The sequence below is a fragment of the Dermacentor variabilis genome, chromosome 4 (assembly GCF_050947875.1).
Source record: "Dermacentor variabilis isolate Ectoservices chromosome 4, ASM5094787v1, whole genome shotgun sequence".
Classification (NCBI taxonomy): Eukaryota; Metazoa; Arthropoda; class Arachnida; order Ixodida; family Ixodidae; genus Dermacentor; species Dermacentor variabilis.
Genome location: NC_134571.1, coordinates 89061441 through 89074292, shown reverse-complemented (window position 1 = coordinate 89074292; position 12852 = coordinate 89061441).

Below are 12852 nucleotides of genomic sequence, written 5' to 3'. Positions count from 1 at the left end.
GCCGCCGAGTTGCCAACGCTGCACACAAGAATAGCGCGACGGACGCCTCTTTTCCCCACGGGGAGAGGAACCTTCGAGAAGGAAAGACAGCTCGCGTGACGTGGCGCAGTGCGCGCCGGCCAACGCGGGCCATCGATTGGATATACGCAGCTGACGTCAACGCTTACGTCATTGGAGACGCGGGAAAAAGAAGGACGCGCGTTCCCTCACGCGACCGCACGCGCGGCGCACAAGGCCCCCGCACTCATTCCACGTGCGTCATTATTATGCCAGTGACAGGAGACCCTGGTCGTGCTCTATACAAGCAAATACGCTAGAACCGCAACCACGGTGGATAAGAGAATGGTCCTTCCTCCTGGCAGTGGAGAGAGATAAAGGAACGTTGTGGGCGACGACACACAAACACGGGTTCGCCGGAAGAAACGCGGATGCGAAAGGACGTCGGTAGTGGGAAAGACGGTAATGCTGCGCCGATTAAAGAGACTCCGCTATTCGTGCCTCGTTTGACTAAGAGAACGCACCGAGTGTACAGAGTTAAACTTGACAAAACGCGTAGATAAGTAATCTGGATGGCTTTTAATGTGAACTGAAGGCTGAGAAACGTAACCTTAGGCATACGTACTTCGATTTAATTGATCTTGCTGTAAACTGAAACAAGGCAGAATGAAATTATGGTCTAACACATTAGAAAATCCCCTTACTGCACTTCACATTTAGCTTTACGTGTCAGTAAATAGTTCTTACCCTGTGTGATTGACACCCATAACTCAGAATAATGGGTAGCCAGAGAGGAAACTCAGAATAAAAAAAAATAATTAAAAAAATGGAAATCCTGTTAAGAACAAGAATATCCTTAAAGCGACAACATTTGAACGCAAAATCCACGGGTCGGAAAACCTATATCTTAACTACTGGACTGCACATCACCCGAGCAGTTCACGTAAAAATACAATAACTTTTTGTAATAGACCACTGTAGGAGGACCTCTTGCTAGGCGCATGGCCACACAGTTGGCAGACGATAGAGAAAATGCGTGCTCTTTCACGTTTCTTAGGCGGCACGGGCCTGGACTCACCCTTGTGATAACAGTTACACAATGTGTCCTTCCCCTCGTTCCTCCCATTATCATCCCCCATCGTGACTCTTTTTCTTCCCCTCTTCCCCTTCCCTCACGTAGAGTAGCAGGCCAGATGCTCCATCTTCCGGCCGACCTCTCTACATTTTCCAATCATTAAACTATTTCTATTTGTGTGTCGTGTAATCAAATGGCCAGCAGTGTTGCGACAGAAGCAACGCTTGTTAGGGCAAATGTTTGCATTAAGAAATGTTAAAGCATTAACCTTTTCGGGTAATGTGGCGTACATATTTGATAAAAACCTCAAGAACGAAAACTCAAATTCACCCGCGCGACCTGTGCTTGCACCACAATGGTATTATGTTAGTTACGCAAGTCACGTAAAAGCCACCATAAATAAGAAATTAAAGTGTGCGCACGAAATTCGCAAAACTCTGCATTGCCTTTAGCGATGCGCAATTTGCACGCTCACTTTTATAGTGCGCGCAAGGTCATTACGTATGCCCCACTAATACTATATTTTATCTTACCGTTGCCATTATATACATATATGACACCGTAGCTAATCTGTATATCTTTCTCTCCCTCTCTTTCGGCGTCCATACAGACGGAGACAGCTCAGGCGGAAAAGAACCAGCGACATGTATAACACCACAATAATAATAATAATAATAATAATAATAATAATAATAATAATAATAATAATAATAATAATAATAATAATAATAATAATAATAATAATAATAATAATAATAATAATACAATTAGGATAAACTAACAAGAAACAACGAAGTAAAGACTAGAAAACAATGGTCGGGCTGCACGCCTGATCGTGACAAACCATTCCGCCACAGAGTACAATGTCTAGCGCGGAGGAAAAAATTGACACAAGAAATTTCGCAGTTCTCATTGCAAGCGAAACTGGTCATTCAGTATGCAAACCTGCTTTTGTGCTTATCTCTACGTCCCAGACGGCAGAGTGCGCGGATGCCCGAGGTTCGCTAATCCCAATCTTGTTCACTCAGCGCGAAGTACGTATGGTTATGGTGTGATTCATTTGCATGTGCATGCGCAGGAGTGCTTTGGGGGTTTAGAGGAACGCTGCAAGCCCACTCGTCTGCGCTATCTTTTGCGCGTTAGCGGCGTGCTTTAACGATTCAGACGGTTTCGCGTTGCGTGCAGCGAGCGCAAAAATGTGTGCGACAGTTCAGAAAATGCATGAGGGGGCCTTAATTCGAAGCCGACTACCTTCCCCGGGATAATTTATTGAGATTGCGATATCACTTGTCACCACGTCATTACGAACTGCGACATAGTCTGTGGGGTGTCTTTCGCAGCAGAATCACAATAATTAGAACAAAATATAGGTTAAATTTACGGATATAGCACGGATACGGCCATTTACGGATACCCCGCCGCGATTTGAGAGGGGGCACTAACCATCTGGTGTCTATCCCTAGTTATCAGAATTGTAAGGGAGACACATCAATAAGCACATGTGCTGAGAATCGTTCTGATAATTGTCAATAACCTTGCAGCGGCACAACTAGTGACTGCTCGCGATGTTGGCTGACAAAATTGTCTAACGGCTCTGGGCGAGCTTAGAACGATACCAGCTACCGGGCCAAGTCGTCGGGCATGCTGGTTTGCTGGCTAGCTGCCACTGGACACCACCGCCGACAATGAAGGTATATTGCCTGCACTAGGTAGATAGTCCGTCGACAGTCCGTCCCACTCAAGTTAAGACCTTTTTCTTGCTGCTTCATGATCACAGATACCTTCATGAGCTCGGGAAATTGCTCCACTGAAGTAAACGCCACAGAAATGCGCCACATTTCTTAGGAATAAGAGCAGAAAGCAGTGCATCCAATTCAAGCCCCGAGTGAAACGTTCTCCTTTGGTACGCATGGGCTGAATATTATTGCCTGACCACATAGCGGGATGCATACAAATAACGCGCGGTAAGTGTCGCCTATGCAATTAGCGTGTTGGATTCGCCAGAATACAGTAAAATCTACGAGCTAAAGTGTACAGACTTGCTCTTCTATATTACGGTGCAGAGCAGCTGCTCCGGCTGTCTCGAGAGCTATTTTAGGACTCTGATGACGAGAAAAGAATAAATTTGAACTCTACCGTAGCAATTTATTAAGCGTCTCATTTCCTTATCAGAACATTACCACCTTGTCTCTGCCGAACCTCTCATGAATGTATTCGTCTCACTTACTGAACAGTAACGAAAGTCTCTTGTCAAGCACATAAGATGCATCGCCATACATAAGGTGTGAGAAAAACTCGGCTGTCGTAAGACGGGAAGTGTATGATCTGAAGCACTGACCTTCGACCATGTGGTGGTCTTCACAATTGCGCATGTTGGGCGAGCCTGCCCCATAATTTTCTATGTGCGTTGCCTTCTGGTTGCGTTATTATACATCAGACAGTAGGAAAGAATTTAGAGACAATAATCTAGTTTAGTCTGCTGAGTGTTGTCATACGTTTTTTGCATACTATGTACCTGTGTCGTACACTGAATGTTATTTAGTTTTTCATCATATCCATCCGGAGTAGCCGGAGTAGCCATGGCACCAAGCAAATGTCCACAGGATCCATTAAAGAGCCCTCCCCGCACTTTCTACCTCTCTGTCTGTCGCTCTCTATCTCCCTAGCCAAGAAAGACGTTTTCATAACTTAGACGAACAATCCGCAGGTGCTTAAGAGGAAGCTTTAGGTAGGGGCCAACTACGATGCCCCCAATTCATATATATGTAAAAGGCAGAAACGCTTTGATGCAAGAACCTCGGGATAATATTTACGAAATTTCTTCCACTTGAGAAAAAAACAGGTAAATTCTATTGACTATATTGAGCACAATCGCAATTTAAGGTCTCACTTTAATTTTACAGGAAATTGCGGAAAATAGCTGTGTTTCCATATAATAGAAGCACGAACTTTACAAATCAGTAACTATGCACCAAGAACAGATACCAGAGTTCTGTACACTGCATCCGTTAGAGCATCTAAAGCGGAAAGTTAATATTATTTTACAGTTAAGTGACTTTCTTTCGATGTTAACGAGAGTTGTGCCAAAGCTCCACTCACAAGACAGTCGTAAATTTAAAGGTCGTCTATGATACATCAATTTGGTTCGCTTTAGATATAGCGTTAGCTGCAGTTTACAAATTGTGATATCTTTTTCAATGCTGAGTTATGGAGTTGTAAACCTGACAGTTTCATTTTCCAAAATGTTGCAATGTTCAAGCATATATATTAATAAAAAAAAGTGACGGCTTAAATAAAACATCTACTTGCTACAGTGCCTAGATTTTCTTTTTGTCTTTTTAAATGCGACAAACTTTGACAAATTACATGATGTGGTTGCCGAGAAAAGAGACTTATTTGTTTCCGCGTCTTTAGAGAGGTGCCCCCAAACTGAAGGTTCAGCTTAACGTTTTCTCCCGCAGTACCTTTAGAAGCCAATCCAGGCAAATTGATTTCCATGCTGCCTGAACATCGGCGGCACTTTCAGCGAGTCGCTCAAAACTACGAGTGATAGAAGGAGATCGAGAAAGAGCGAGTGAAAGAGAGAGAGAGAAAGAAGAAACTGGTGATTGGCCCTTAATTATCATCTTGAGCGGCAAACACGCGTTTCGAGACCTGGTGACCACTGACGCGCAAGACGGAATGTCACAATGGCTCTTAGATGGGGCGTTCCGCCGGCTGTAGACGACGGCCGACGGCAACACTCTGTATATTCGCTTTTCGTCTCCTTTTGGCTTAGTTTGCGCACCCTTGATCTTTCTGCTCCGCAAAGGGGCGCCCCCACGGCCAGCTAGGGTCGTGGAGATGCGGGCAGCAGCTCGCACGGCCTCCACGGTTCGTTGCCCCTTTTTGGCGAGACGACTGCGAAGTTGAACAGCCGCTTTTACTGAAGCCGCCTCGCGGGACGCAGAAGGGGTGGCCCCACTTTGTCTAGCACTCCCGCCTCTTTCCTTTTTTTTCAACCGGGGGAGCCGCTGGGTGTGCAGAGCAAGGGACAAAAACAAATAAACGCGTCTTGTCGTCTGGTTCTTGTTGCCTCGGAAGGATGCACTTGAGAGGAGAAAGAGTATTCGTCCGTACCATATAAAGGCTTCGCGGAATGGCTGCGCTCGTTCTTCGGCGCTTCCGGCATTCATAGGCTTTGAAATTGGCGGCACTTCCTTTGCGGCCGTCAAGATCGCGAGCTTCGCCTTTCTATTTTCCTCACATTTTGGTTGAGACGGTTGGTTTGGAACACAGACGAAGAAAACATAATTCCTTAGAGCACATCTCACAGACAAGGGCTGCGCACGTCTGTTCTGGTCAGAAAGCGTGCATAATATGCGAGGGTACAAAGAGAGGCCGCTTCTTTGGTTCTTCACTGACATCAGGTGCTAGCAAAGTTGTGAAAGATACACGTTCCGAGTAATGCAGTGCGACTATAGTTGGGCTTGTTGGTTGAACGTAGTGGAAGGCTACAGCGCAGGAACCGACGGAGACGGAGGAGGCACACAAAGTACACAGACACAGCGCTGACTTTAAGCAAAAATGTTTATTTCGCTGATGCGCAGCTAGTTTTAAAGTGAGCACTTGGCAAAAAAAAAAAAAGAAAAAAAAAAAGAAATGATCACGCATGCGCACAGAACCTGCTCATACGGCTATCGCACCCTGGCATTTTATTCAAGGTAGGTCAGCTCTTTTTCACACAAGGCTGGACACCCGACACAGCTATTCCCGTACCTGAAATTGCGGCAGCCTCTGTAATTTCCCTAGTAAGGCTTGATTTTCTCCTAGATACAATCTTGAATTTGTCGGGCAAACCGGCCGATGCATTAACGATCGCCTTAGGGAACCCCGCAACAATGTTAACAACACTATTCACGGTTATCTAGGCACGCACTGTCGCGACTGTGAGTGCAAGCCTATCTTGGATAAATAGACCCATACTTGAATTTAAGTTTAACACTTCTGCACGATGTGATGTGCCATGTGAGGCAACGATGATGTTCAACCCTCTCAGACAATATGAACAATGACGCACAACCACGCCTCAAGCAACCCTGTGTGTACTGTGGACATGCAGACAAACAGCAGTGGTGCACGCAAGGTAACGTTTAACATCGACTCCCCAGTCAAGTGTTGGACAAAAGGCTGAAAAGAAAATTAGACTTTCGCCGCCGACTATCACCGCTAATTATCGTCAATCAAAGGAAACAATATACAAAACTTCGCTTGCATTGATTCCCATAGTGCGTGGGATCCACATATCTTTTTCTTTAGTTTAGGTATCTCGCACAGTGTCTGAAACCTGACAAGTAAATTAACAGAGAGGATCAGCCAATTTCTTTAGTTCATAACTGTTGTTCGCAGCAAAGTAGCACAATTCGTCCAAGTTCAACGACACTTGAGTAGCATAATGCTCGACAGCTACGTGCGTGGAAAGCAACAAAAGTAAAACAAGATCCTCCCCTTTTGCGAAAGCCACAGGCGCAATATCATGTTAGATGTCTGTGTAGCTTAATTAGTGGTTACTCGTGCTTTGAACGTGATCGCCGATTTTTTTATTTCAGGCTTGCTGATGCTTAAATAAAATGCGACTTTTCGTTGTTAGGCAGCCGTTCTGTCGAAACAGCTACACGCACATTAATTACTCGAGGCAAAGCGCAAGAAAGCACGAAAACAACAGAATGGAACGAAGACACAGCACTGTGTCTTGGTTCCTTTCTGTTGTCTTCACGCTTTTTTTTTTTCGTTTTGCTTGAAGTTACGCAGTACCAGCTAACCCACCAGTCTGTAGTCTTGAACGTAGATTACGCGTGAGCATTGCGTCCACAAGGTGTATTCCTCAGAAAATTTGCAGAACTGAGAGTCACTGAACACTTCTTGCTATATTGTGATGAAAGTTACATAAGCAAGAACAACGATAAGAGGGGAAGAAAATTCAGCTTGCGCTTTAGGAGCACTTGCGAAGGTGTGAAAGTAGCACCTTAAATGCCCTTCTTAAGGACACACACATAGCGGGGAGCTATTTGATCAACACTGCCTGCTCCGTACGAAACCGTATTGCTCTGTATGTATGCCCCGTTCAGCTCGTGCAGTTCTGTGAGGTCTCGGCGTCCCAACGGCTCGTAAAATACACGCGACGGGGCTCTATGGTGCGCTGTAACACGTGCATGTTTCACTGTGCAACACGCGCGTTAGGACTGTGCTCATATTATACAAGTGAAAGTTTCCTGAATTTTTGTGGTTCTATTTGTAGCCATAATTGAGGGGTTGTACTAACCAATGATTATCGAAAAGCTTCTTATGACGAAATTAGCACAACCATTATTCTGAGTTTGCAGCATCTGCTCAGACAGACTTTATTAAATTTAAAACTGTTTCTGCCTCACGGATGCCTCAATATACCTAAGTGGGTTTAAGTACACAAAAAAAAGCGCACCTCTGCTGTTGTGTTTCGCCCTGTCTCTTTTTCTGAGTCTTCAGACTCTTTAGTCTTCGAAATTAAAATCTAGAACTCTGAACGATATCGCCATACCGACCAGTGACATCATGTGGCTTTCCGATCCGCCGTTATACTAACAGACGACTTAGGGCAGGAAGCATTTGCGAGACATTAATAAACTCTTCTTTTAGTTCACCTCGACTTAATGGGGCGACCTCATTAGAGTAGTTCACGTTCAATGGGTTCGGCTTTTTCACAGATCTCGTTCTTAGTTTTCTATAGCTTCGTGAGGATGACAAAAAGAAATAAAGCCCGTGAAGCAGCAGCCATTTGAAAGGGCGAGTTAGACTGCTTCGCAGTGCTCGTAAAAGTGAATGTTATTCTTAGGCCATACCCAAACATTCTCAGTCTGCTCTCGTCGAAACTGGATGTCGATGCTACTACATTTTTTTCTCCGGCCTCCCCACTACAAGTTGCCCGTTTAAGAATGTGGGGGCCTGAAACGGTACTTGAACTGGAGTTCATTACCCGGCCATTTCTCGGGGAATCCGATTTATGCTGTTCTTAGTGGTTTATACAGGCTTCTTTCTTTCTGCGAGCCCAGACTACGCCTTTCTGCTGAGTTCGCTGAATGTTCACTTGTACTGGGTAAATGAAAGGTCGATCTAGTTCACCTTTGCTTGCTGACTAAAGCCCCCGAATGCTAACCCTTCGTGAACTTGAGGGTGACGACCATCACTTACGCAGAGTTTGTAATAGAAAAATAACTGCGTCGCTCAACAGTGACAGTGCCTGTTTCGACATATTGCTGGAACGTACGCAAGACGAAAGAGTGACTGATCGAAAGCACATTGAGAGAAGGTCTGCAACCGGTTTGCTTGCGGAGATCGCACAGGTCGGTGGTTGGTGGCACAAGCGGACACTCAGTCACATTCACACAAACAATATTTAATTTTTTTCAGCATACCTACTCAATCGCACTAACACTCATGTCCAATCACACGCTCCTACACTTGCGCAAAATTACGCTCACGCGCACCTACCCACGCTTACGGATACTCGCTCACGTTCACACCCACACCTACACACACTCGGTGACATTCACTCCAGCTTCGTACTTACGTCCTCTCACGCTTTGAAATAAGTGTGACTGGGTATAAGTTCATGTATCCATGAGTGAGTGTGACGACTTATGCTAGCATGTGACTTTTCCTTAGTCTTTCCGGGTGGTCCAGTTCTTTTGCGGTGCGCATTGCACGTCCATCTACTTCACAGTCGCAGAACACAGATGTTATTCACCGCCAAACAAACCACGCAGCCAACTCATTGTCAAAGGCCGGATATAGTAAGGCTGAGCACGAAGTCGCGAGTTCCACTCCTAGCCACGGTGGCCGCGAACAGGCGGAAGGAAAGCTCCCGTAAAGGATGATAATGGTGCATATTCGATTGTTAATTTGACAGAAGTTAACTTGCAACTATTCATAGCGGTATTCCATAAAGGCATAACAAAATATGGTTATAAAAATTTGACAGACACGCTCCATACCCAGACAAGCGAGACAGAGAGGGATGGACAGAGAAAGAGAGGGACAAGCGAGACAGTGAAATAGATTTTAAAAGCGCAGCAAAGCGATATATATGAAGTAGAGGGACATTGAGTTGACTACTTTACGTGAGGTTTGAAGGAAGTCAGCAGAGAAACAAGAGTACAGGAAATGATAAATATATATTGGGATTGATTGAAAACACCTTTAATTGCCGCTTTTGATAGAAAATATAGGTGAAAACGTAGACACTCGAAACAAGCGGCCTTCCCTCAGTGGCATTCACACAGGCCAGCCGTTGTCAAAAACCAGAGAACTGCTAATTTCGCATTGCACGTGGCTGATTTCACATAATCCTAATCCATAAGAAAGGGGACGCCAAAGACTTGAAAAATTATAGACCGATCAGCTTACTATCCGTTGCCTAAAAACTATTTACTAAGGTAATCGCAAATAGAATCAGGAACACCTAATACTTCTGTCAAGCAAAGGACCAGGCAGGATTCCGTACAGGCTACTCAACCATAGACCATATACACACTATCAATAGGTAATAAAGAAATGTGCGGAATATAACCAACCCTTATATATAGCTTTCACTGATTACGAGAAAGCGTTTTATTCTGCCGAAACCTCAGCAGCCATGGAGACATTACGGAATCAGGGTGTAGACGAGCCGTATGTAAAAATAGTGAAAGATATCTATAGTGACTCCACAGCCACCGTAGTCCTCCATAAAGAAAGCAACAAAATCCCAATAAAGAAAGGCGTCAGGCAGGGACATACGATCTCTCCAATGCTATTCACAGCCTGTTTACAGGAGGTATTCAGAGACCTGGATTGGGAAGAATCGGGGATAAAAGTTAATGGAGAATACCTTAGTAACTTGCGATTCGCTGATGATATTGCCTTGCTTAGTAACTCAGGAGACCAATTGCAATGCATGCTCACTGACCTGGAGAGGCAAAGCAGAAGAGTGGGTCTAAAAATTAATTTGCAGTAAACTAAAGTAATGTTTAACAGTCTCGCAAGAGAACAGCAATTTACAATAGGTAGCGAGGCACTGGAAGTGGTAAGGGAATACATCTACTTAGGGCAGGTAGTGACGGCGGATCCAGATCATGAGACGGAAATAATCAGAAGGATAAGAATGGGCTGGGGTGCGTTTCGCAGGTATTCTCAGATCATGAACAGCAGGTTGCCATTATCCCTCAAGAGAAAAGTGTATAATAGCTGTGCCTTACCAGTACTCACCTACGGGGCAGAAACCTGGAGGCGTACGAAAAGGGTTCTACTTAAAGTGAGGAAGACGCAACGAGCTATGGAAAGAAGAATGATAGGTGTAATGTTAAGGGATAAGAAAAGAGCAGATTGGGTGAGGGAACAAACGCGAGTTAACGACATCTTAACTGAAATCAAGAAAAAGAAATGGGCATGGGCAGGACATGTAATGAGGAGGGAAGATAACCGATGGTCATTAGGGTTATGGACTGGATTCCAAGGGAAGGGAAGCGTAGCAGGGGGCGGCAGAAAGTTAGGTGGGCGGTAAGAAGTTTGAAGGGACGGCATGGCCACAATTAGTACATGACCGGGGTTGTTGGAGAAGTATGGGAGAGTCCTTTGCCCTGCAGTGGGCGTAACCAGGCCGATGATGATGATGATGATGATGATGATGATGATGATTTCACTGGTTGAAATTATGCTCGAGAATCTGTTCAACGGACAGTGGTCGCTCGTTCAGTCGTTTTCCAATACAAATGCCTCAACGCGCGTCTAGATACAGAAGCGCTCACGTGTCATGCACGCAGATGCTTTCAGCCTGATCACGTTCACAGCGCATGCATTAACCAACCAAAGATTCCGCTCCCTTTCCGCCTTGTGACCTTCCCCCTCTTATTTCACTCGTCGGCCCATCTCACGTCTGGGAGCAATTTAAACTGTCAGTTCCCATCACGGACGTGCCACGCAAAACAGAACACACTGGGCAAAGCGGGGTGGGCCACGCGCCATGTTATGCAAAGTATGCCCTCGCAAGTTTCTCTCGAAGCCGTGGTCACCATGACGCGTGTGTACGTTGACGCAATCAGATGTGGGCTAAAATAGATTGCTTTCGAAGCGCAAAAGGAAAAAAAAAAGACAAAGGAGCTTGTGTAACGGTTGACGTTATTATGTGACTGCACTTTCCACAAAATAAAAAAAGGAAAGGAAGAAAATGAAACAAAAAAGCGAACAAACAAGACATTCTCGTGAATATTTCACTAGAAGCCGGCGATGTCATTTCGGATGGAGCATAAGGATATTTCGAAGAGCCCAAGGCACCATAGAAACGCCATGAAATAACGACACGCTATTTATATTTTTCACAAGGGCGTTGGGAAAGGCTAAATGCTCAACCGTCAGAAAGGGTGCTCAATAAAGCGTGTGTTCTCATCGCAGTTTTATTTTGGAATCTGCTTTCTTTCTTTTCCTTTCATTTCTTTTTTTTTGGGGGGGGGGGTAGGGAGACATGTTTCCTGCGATAACCAGCTCTACACACATCATGACACTATAGACCTAAATATAATAGGCAGAGCAGCTCAAGGGGACCTTGTATAGATATGTCCATCTGTTTTACTGTATTGCATGAAGTTGCTTAGATCAAACGTCCACTTTGGTAGCTGTGACCTCTCCTCTCTACTTTTTCTCGCAGAGTTCTAAATAAATGCGGAACCATTCAACCACACGTCACCACTCAGACTTTTGTTGCTCAGGAGAGAGAGACGAGAAACCCCTTAACGTATGACTCGTTTATTACAGCTTAGCCTCGGCGTGTCAGTGGAATACGATTTATTGGACAGATCGTGCGGATCGCAGAGGGCGACGGATATACGCGATGGGCGGAAGGATCCGCAACGACGCCATTCTCTCCCTCCCCTATTCCCGATGAACAACCCCACAACCATTGGCTTTAATATAGCGAATATATTGTGAAAGCGTTCAGACAGTAGGGACGAATGATATATGACGACGCCAATAGGGCTTCCTCTTTTCAAGGTTTATTTGCCCTTCGAATTGGAAGGCCAAAGAAAGACCGACAATTACCACCATGTACACGCAAAGGCCCCTTTCTGCGATCAAAATGTACAAACAACTAAGGTTTCTGCGAGAACTGATTCTTGATGTTGTTGCTATCTTTGGTCGTGTCTTCGAATTCGCGTCTCCTCGCAGTCACGTCGTGTTTCGAAATCGCAAAGGCTCAGATCGGCCTACGTACAAGCTTGCGACTCAAAAAGTTCAATGAATCAAGGTCTGAGGTGCAGAAGGTATATATATTTAGCACTGGAAGTGTACTGTGACATTCTGGTAACATCGTCTCATTTATTTGCTTTTTTTATTTGTTACTGGATGCTGCATAAATCTGCATACGCGTAAGTCCACCGAAAATAGCACTTAGTCGGGGTTCTTCAAAGCCGCACGACGCTCTATAGAAACATGTGTCTTTGCCATTGTCACGAATAAAAGTGTGCCCTTGCGCATTCCTACGGAGCTTTCCATAAGTTTTGTTGCAGAAAGAAAAGACAATTCTTAGAAAAATTACGGCGGAAGCCATCTCACAAAGAGTGTCATGGGATGGGTTCATTTTTTTGAAAACTATGTAGCGGTCGTCCGGAGACTCCCGTTGCTTCGACTATGTAGGATAAACGCTGCCTCCTATATTTGCCCATTTTGAGATGAAATTCGCTTGCCCAAGTCGCCCATGAACATGACGATGACTGTATGATGATAACGCATTA